The sequence below is a fragment of the Phymastichus coffea genome, unplaced genomic scaffold (assembly GCF_024137745.1).
Source record: "Phymastichus coffea isolate CEN01 unplaced genomic scaffold, Cenicafe_Pcof_1.1 PCOF00008, whole genome shotgun sequence".
Classification (NCBI taxonomy): Eukaryota; Metazoa; Arthropoda; class Insecta; order Hymenoptera; family Eulophidae; genus Phymastichus; species Phymastichus coffea.
Window position 1 is genome coordinate 454626 of NW_026706819.1, and position 9239 is coordinate 463864.

Here is a 9239-nt window from a genome sequence, read left to right on the forward strand (position 1 = left end):
ACACATATTTCGACAGTAAAAATGCATTCTTTGAATTTACTACAGTTCAATTATCTTGTTTATTGCAAATAAAAAAAATTATTGAAAAAGTAGTAATTTTTATCGGTTTTTTGATAATAACTAATTACCTTGTTGACCGATTTTGACGAACGACATCTCATTCGACGAGGATTTTCAAGACAAAAAAATGACTGAAAATACATATTTCCACATTGAAATGCCGTCGAAATATGGCAAAAAAACCGATTTTAAACTCTAAACACTTTGTTTAAACAAAATGAAAAAAAAATCAGACTGCGTTAATTTTATAAATAAACTTGTTACGTCTCGTGCATCAACTACGAGTAGCTAATGAATGAGACGTTCCAATATGTTGACTAGTGGTCGGATATGTCTCACTTATAATAAATATATGTGGAAATGTATGTCTGATAATTGTACTACCTTGATAATCGTAGCCTTTAATTGTTGATAAAATGTAGCAGGCTCTAACTGCTTGTTGGATTGTATGAATGTAGCAGGCAATAACTGCTTGTTGAATTGAATAGGATAGGTTGTTAAATAATACTTGCACGATATTACTTTGGAACAATCGCGAGTTTATTAAGTAAAATGATCACCAATTGTCGGACCGGTGTGTACGGAGTTGAGTCTTACAGGTACTTATTGACTGACTGACGGACTACTGATCAACTACTGAGAGTAATTTGTTCATTGCTTTTTATATCTTTTATAGTTCTTTTCAGGTCAGTATTGCGATATTGTGTGACATTTTGTTTTCACTGATTATAAATTCTTGCGTTTTGGTGACTTAGTTTCGGAGTGTGTTTCGACAGCTTTTTGCTGTCGTGTGAATAGCTTAGCAGTTTTGAATGTGCATATGTTACAAAAAGGATGCGTCGTAAGGCTTAATTTCGGAGAGTCATTTACCTCGCGTTTAATTAGCTTTTTGCTGACGTGCGAATAGTTTAGTAGCTTTGAATTTCGCAAATGTTTATTTTATAAAAAGGATGCGTCGTAAGACGTAACAAACTATCAGTATCATTATCTGAACTACACGAATATGCTGTTATGTCTGAATAAGAATTTGAGTGAAGTGCATTAATTGAAAAAGTTTCGTGACTTCTAGTCATAGATGTGGTATCCATATTATCAGAAGAACTATCTATATCCATTTTTAACACTATTGTCTAAGAAATTGTTCACAATAAATTCTATAACTCTAAATTTAGAATCATACAGCCATTGTTAAATAAGTTATTTATTTTGCTTTGAATGAAAAAATTTTTGGACAATCATTTTTTTACCTACCTTTCTGAACTATTATTGCTAGTATTCCAATAAAACAATGCAACTGTACAAGAGTGCACAGCTGTTTATAAATGTGTTATTATAACCTAAATTCACACATAATTAAAAAAAGTAAATAATTTTACGAAAACTCAATGGATTTTTATTGTTATCAAATTGCTCCCTCGAATCAAGTCAATCAAGATAGTCAAACCGAAAGAAGAACTGTAAACTGTATATACCGCAGGCAGACAGACTCACAGCCCTCACAGGCAGTGATGAGAATCCGGTCACCCATCCAAAAAATTGTTTTTCCCCATTCGTAGTGCATCTAGGTCTAACGTGTACTTATGGCCGTTCATTCTTCATCCCGTAACCGAATTCCGTGTTTCAAGTTTGTTTTGGTTGGTGGAGAGTATTATTTGAGGCTAAAATGTACAGTGTTCAGTGCCTGAGCTCCCTGAGTTAGTTTATTGAAGTAAATTATTTAACTCAAGTTGAATTATTTGAATTTACTTCAACATCCTGAACACTTGGTAAGCAGTGATATATATAAATAAAATATATATAATTGCAGTGTCTAGTGAGCGAATGGAACAATTAATAGTTTTATTTAAAAATTGCTTTAGAAGATTACCCACTAGAGTTATTAATCAAGCATCACATGCAAAATACATGGACTCTCTGGTACTATGAGCAGAACAAGACCAAGACATGGGAAGAGAGGCAGCGAAAGATTACCAGCTTTGATACATTTGAAGACTTTTCGAGGTAATAAACTTTTGCTTTTGTCACATTTATTTACATGAATCACATCAAATAAGCAACATAACTGAGACAAAGATGCGATGACATTATGTTTAAGCAAGGAATAACGATCCATGTGGGAAGATGCTGTCAACAAAAAACAAAGATCAACCAAGCTGGACCGCTTTTGGCTAGAGATTCTGCTCTGTATGATTGGTGAAGGTTTCAATTAATATTCTGATGATGTTTGCGTTTGGAAATTGCTGTTTGGACTGCAGATACTGGCACTTCTGCTAGCGTTATGGAGATTGGGTAGACAATTGTTTATTTTAAGCTTGCGTTTGTTATTCTTATATCAGAAGGATTACCTTTTAACTAGATTCAAACAAAAGTAAATTATAATATTTGTAAAGCGCATTAACATTAAACAATATATTCATGTTTTAGACGCAAATTGAAGGAGAGGTTGGGGATTACTCCGAAAAATCAGATAGAATATCAAGCTCATAGAGACCCTATGGTGAAGGTTGGAAGTTTACTTTTGTTTGAATCTAGTTAAAAGGTAATCCTTCTGATATAAGAATAACAAACGCAAGCTTAAAATAAACAATTGTCTACCCAATCTCCATAACGCTAGCAGAAGTGCCAGTATCTGCAGTCCAAACAGCAATTTCCAAACGCAAACATCATCAGAATATTAATTGAAACCTTCACCAATCATACAGAGCAGAATCTCTAGCCAAAAGCGGTCCAGCTTGGTTGATCTTTGTTTTTTGTTGACAGCATCTTCCCACATGGATCGTTATTCCTTGCTTAAACATAATGTCATCGCATCTTTGTCTCAGTTATGTTGCTTATTTGATGTGATTCATGTAAATAAATGTGACAAAAGCAAAAGTTTATTACCTCGAAAAGTCTTCAGATGTATCAAAGCTGGTAATCTTTCGCTGCCTCTCTTCCCATGTCTTGGTCTTGTCCTGCTCATAGTACCAGAGAGTCCAAGTATTTTGCAAGGGATGTTTGATTAATAACTCTGGTGGGTAATCTTCTAAAGCAATTTTTAAATAAAACTATTAATTGTTCCATTCGCTTACTAGACACTGCAATTATATATATTTTATTTATATATATCACTGCTTACCAAGTGTTCAGGATGTTGAAGTAAATTCAAATAATTCATTAAATTCAAATAATACTCTCCACCAACCAAAACAAATTTGAAACGCGGAATTCGGACACGGGATGAAGAATGAACGGCCATAAGTACACGTTAGACCTAGATGCACTACGAATGGGGAAAAACAATTTTTTGGATGGGTGACCGGATTCGGAGTAGTTGACTAACGAAGGTCTGGTCTGTTCCTGTTCTTCTATTAGAGTCTATATTCGTTGGTATTAGCTATTTAGCTATAAAGTATATGCAACAGTTGGTACATATGTATGTACAATCAGCACCACCCGGCTTTCTTTATGTTCGTGGAATCCGCGACCAGTAGGCCTTTGTCTTTGTTAATTCAATCAATGTTCTTACATTATTCTTGTGCCATTAATATTACTATTGCAGTATTATTAATTAGTATTACGTATTGATCTTAAAACTTTTTGTATTAATTTGCACCAACAGTATTCGAGTGTGTCATTCATTAATTTCAAATTTATTTGGAAGAAATTACTTATCTACTTTAGAATAATAAGCATTGCAACATTTTTGAAGAAACCATGAAGCCTGGGTATTATGCCAAAATTAAATATATAGATGACCATATTCAAGGAGTACTGCCAGTAATACAAATATTGGAATTGGAATCATACCCCGAAAATGTTAACTTTGATAAAGATGGCATATATACAGTTATGTGGTAAGATGATAGAATGCCAAATGTGGTAAGATGATAGAATGCAGAAGTAGGCATCCAAATTGCTGAAATAAAATGTAAGTAACTTTTGTATCGATAATTCTGTTGTAGAATAAAAACTTGATAAAAAAATATTCCATGAAAAAATTTGGGAGGGGCCAATTAATCAACCAGTATTAATACTAAAAAAATGTAAATATTGCACTAAAATTGAATGAAGGACAATACACTACGTACAGCTAGGAAAAATCAAATGATAACTGTATGCAATTGAGTAAAATTCAGCTGTATGAAAAATCAAATGACACTAAATTAAATTTGACGAATGCTTCCTTTTTGACATAGTCAGTCTACTAATCTATTAAAAAAATTTTTCACTATTCAAACATGTATTTATTTGTAATAAATTTTTCCTTCAACTTGTGATAACTTTTTTAATTTTGCTGCGCTTTTTAATAGATTCATTAAACATATTCTGCAGTTTATGATCAAAATTTCAGCTCAATCATATATATGTATTGTAACGGAGAATTTCGGCCGTACTCGTCTGGGTTGCTCACGACCGTCCGCACAAATTATTTATTCGGGGATTCGGGAAGCAAAAGACGTTCCCACGACTGAATAACGCGTCGAGCATAAACACGTTAAACGCACAGATTCGAAGTCGGGATGAGGAGTGATACAGCGGCGAATAAACACAACAGCGGATTAACACACTAGTCATTTAATTGTCAACAATCGATTATAATACGGCGACCTCGGACTTATATACTACAAACGGTACAATAACAAACGCGAACGCGAAGGTGAATCGGTGGCTGGTCAGCCTGCCGATTCCCTGGTAAAGACTAAATATTATAACAATATATGCCCGACAAACACTTTCCGCCGATAGTCTACCAACGGGTAGCCAGCAGATCTACCAGCTACCAGCCATAAACTGGCGCCCAAATATGCAAGAGAGAGAGACAAGAGAAAAACACGGCACCGACCTCGACCTTCAGCCTCTCCGACGGCTAGAGCGCTCTGCACCGTGACGTCACTGGTGTGCTCCTCGCTGGCCGTCTCGCTGGTATTTTCTTTTGTCGTCGCTACCTTCCTCCTTCTCGTCCTCTCGTTCGCTCCACAATACTGCTGTTATCTTCGCCGCCTCCTTATCGTTCGGTACCGCAGCACGTCTGCTCGCGCGCGCACCCGCGCACCTCCCCGGTTACCCACACGCACCGGTGCCGGGTAGACTTCGGGACACGGCTGGGCGCGACCCAGCCTTACACTCTAATACTCGTCCGCGCACCGGGCGTGTCTCCGAAACGAATGATCGTTGACGAGGTCGCGAGGCCAACTTGGAAAAACTGTAACCGTCGGTTTTATCCGCGCGCGTGACTTCCTCTGCTTATCGCTTAGCAGAGACTCCCCGAATTTTCCGTGGCGATCCGCAATTCGAGCGCTCTCTCTCTCTCTCTTCTTCTGCGCCATCTGCATCGCTCCAGTCGTCAGCTTAGCCCGTGTTCAGCACCTCGTAAAAAAAGGTCCAAGCGTGAGTGTGTGTACCAAATGCACACACTCTCAGCCTGGCGCGGCGCACGGACATTTGCGAGAGCCAAACGGACGAGATCGGTCTAGCCGAGATTCTCCGTCACATATAATATATTATAATATATTATAATAAGTCACTTTAACATTTAGTATTCTTGAAAAATAGACCATTTCTGAACATTCCGATGACCTGGGATTTCAGAAATTTTAATTCTTCTAAAAGATATATTTGGTATTTTGAATCATTATAATTACTAAAAATGATACTAAGGATCGATATATAGCAAAAGTTATTTATTTTTTTTAATAACCTATTTAATAAGTTACCTCGCCACACCAGGATCGCACTCGTCACAATGTTAAACGTAAGAATTTTTATAAGGCTGATTATGTTGCGATTAATTCTTTCCTGCGAGACATTGATTGGGATTCTCTATCGACAGACCATGATACTGAATAATCTTAGTCCTCTTTCTACAATGTTATTAATACATCCATTTCAAAATTTGTTCCATATTCAACTTTTACTACCAATCAATATCCTCCCTGGTTCGATTCCAATCTAATCGCTTTTATTTTTAAGAAAAAAGATCACCACTGTAAATGGAAACGTAGTAGATCCCTTGATGATTATATCATGTTTAAAAAATTGCGTGCGGAATGTCTCAGATCCTCGCGGCGACTACGTGCCGAGTATATAACTAAAGTTGAATCTGGTATCACGGATAATCCTAAAGAATTCTGGAGTTTTGTTAATAAAATGAAAACAAGTTGTAGTATACCGGATAAAATTTTTCTAAATAAAAATAATTCTAATCGTTTCTCGACTGATAAACTAAACATTGATAATTTATTCGCCGAAAATTTCAGTTCAGTTTACAAAATGCCAAATAGAAGTATCGACCAATTTATTTTTGAATGTGATGAAGATCAATTAATTGATCCTAATGTTAATGAACTGATTATCACCTCAACTTCCTTGAAGCGAGTATTTGATCGCTTCGAAGCTAGTGTTGGTTGCGGTCCTGATGGGATTCCGCAATATTTTTTGAATAAATGCTGGTCTTTTCTTGAAACCCCTCTTGTCTCCCTGTTTAACTTGTCGCTCTCTAGAGGAATTTTCCCGAGTCAGCTTAAACTCGCTTATGTTACACCTATCTTTAAAAAGGGCGACAGACGAGATGTTGGTAATTATCGACCTATTTCCGTTTTGAGGACAATTTCAAAATTGTTAGTTTAGTTAGTTTATTTATTTACAACTTATATGTTACATTACTTTACATCTCTTATATTACTATTTGTGTCTCGTATCCAGTTTGTGTAGTTGATTATGTATGTGTGTGTGTGTGTACGTGCATGTGTGTGTATATGTTGTGTAAATATGTACCTTTGTAGGTGTGTCTGCAACTCTTGTGGCCTCGTCTTCTACGCCTGCCTGTTCCTCTTTTCTTCTCCTTTTTCTTCTGATTACTCTTCTCTTCCTCTTTCTCTCTCCAAGAACTGCCTTTTCCTCTCTTCTGTTTTTCTCTTTCTTGCATATTTTCTTTTGCCTTTTCACCTTTGCCTTTCCTTTGCTTTAGCTCTCATTCTTGCTAATCATTTCCTCTATCTTTCTCGTTATTAAGGCATTGACACCTTTTTCTTGTTTCCTATTGCTCCCTCTGCCTTTCCTTTCTTCAACCTCACTTATTTTTCCTTAGTATCTTATAATTTGCCTTTTTCTTTCTCTTCTTCGAATCTTCTTCTTTCCCATTTTGCTCCGTCCTCCAATACTGCTTTCTCTCGCTTATGTAGTTGCTGTTACTTGTGTCTTGTGTGTGTGTGTGTGTGCATGAGTATGTTTATGATTGCGCGTATGTTTGTGTTTTGTGTGTGTGTGTGTGTGTGTGTGTGTGTGTGTGTGTGTGTGTACGTTTGTGTGTGTGTCGATGTGTCTGCGAGTCTTGCTTCTCTGTCTTCTGTTTCCGTCTCTCCTTAGGGTCTTGTAGCTTCGTCTTCTTGCTTTTCTTTTTCTTTCTTCTCTTCATTTCTTCTTCTTTTCCATTTCAACTCCATCATCCATGCTATCTTTTCTTTGCTTCCTATTATTATTTTTTCCCATTCTTCCCCTTCCATTCTGCTTTTTTCACATTTTTTTACTATGTGCTTCCAATTTTCTTCCTCTTTCATACACATTCTGCATCTCTTATTTTCTTCTTTTTCCCAGTACTTGCTTCCTCTCGTTTCATTACCTAGCCTAAACCTTTCCCTTATTTGCAGGCCTTTTATTCTTCCCTCTCCTTGCATTTCCTTTAACCTATACCTTTTCATTTCTTCTTTCAGCTCTTTCCACTCGTTTATGTATCTTGATTTTTCTAGCTTTTCTTCTAGTTCTTTTTCATTTTTTTTCTTCAGCTCATCTCTTATTTCTTCCCAAAACTCTGCCCTCATTTCATCTCCCTCTTCTCTCTCTCTGTAAATTTTACTTTTTTCCAGCCTTTCCTCTCTCTACTCCTTCTTACCCTTTTTATCTTTTTCATTTCTTTCCCTTTTCTTTAGTTCTCTCCATGCTTCTTTTCTTATTGAGCCATCTATTTCTTCTCTTATTTTGTTTTCATACTTCATTGCTCTTTCTAATGCTGTTTCTTTCATTTCTTGTCTTCCTGTTTCCCATCGTATTAGGTAACTTGGCGTGTTTCTATCTAATCCTAAAACCCACTTTATGTATTTTAGTTGTAGTCTTTCTATTTCATTATATCTCTTCCATCCCCAGATTTCTGCTCCATACATAATCACGCTTTTCGCCAGAGCATCGAACAGGTTCATCCTTAGCTCCCAGTTTTCTCTAAATAGCTTTTCTCCTAGCCCCCATAACTTTCCGAGTCCCATATTTATTTTCCCTTCTACCTTCTTTATCTGCTTTTTGTTTCCGTTATTTCTGCTTATCACATATCCTAAGTAGTTGTACTCTTTCACTATCTCTATCTTCTCATCTTCCCATTCGAATTCTTCTTCCTTCCCCCTTCCTCCTCCTCTCCTGCATTTCATCATCTTTGATTTTCCTACATTTAACTCTAATCCCCTTTCTTCCAGGTATCTTTTTAATTTTTTCAGCATTACTTTCATTCCACTTTCACTCTTTGCCATCATTACTATATCATCTGCGTATCCTAATGTCCATATTTTCTTCCTTCCTATCACTACCCCTCCTTCCTGCACCTGCTTGATCTTCCCTTCCAGGTCGGCGAAGGCAAGATTAAATAGCGTGGTGCTCAAAGGGCACCCTTGCCTTACGCCTTTGAAAGTCTCAAATTCCTCACTTATTTCTCCTCCAACCTTTACTTTACTCCCTGTTTTCTTGTATATTTCTTCTATTCTTTTCCTAATTTTTCTATTTATCCCTTTCTCTTTCATTGTTTCCCATATTTTCTTCCTCTTTATTTTATCAAAAGCGGCCTTCATGTCTGCAAAGAATACGAACAGTTTTCCTCCTTTTTCCCTTATTTCCTTCCCTATTATTGTTTTTAATATAAATATCGCGTCCATTGTTCCTCTTTTCTTCCTAAATCCCATCTGCGTATCACTTAGCGTTTCTTTAGCTTCTAGTTCTCTTTCCAGCTTTTTTCTCAGTATTTCCGCATATATTTTATATCCCGTGTCCATCAGCGTTATTCCTCTATAGTTTCCTACTTCTTCTTTCCTCCCTTTCTTATATATTGGTACTATTATTCCCTTTCTCCATTCTTCCGGATATCCTTCTCCGTTCCATATTCCGTTTAAGCATTTTGTCATGTCTTTTATCAAGCCTTCCGTGCCTTCCACCCAAGCTTC

At 36.6% G+C, this 9239-nt stretch overlaps 1 pseudogene; it reads left to right on the plus strand.

Moving 5' to 3' along the window:
- The first annotated feature begins 1723 nt into the window (after positions 1-1723).
- Positions 1724-2596, plus strand: LOC131670017 (eukaryotic translation initiation factor 4E-1A-like; annotated as a pseudogene).
- Positions 2597-9239: the final 6643 nt, after the last annotated feature.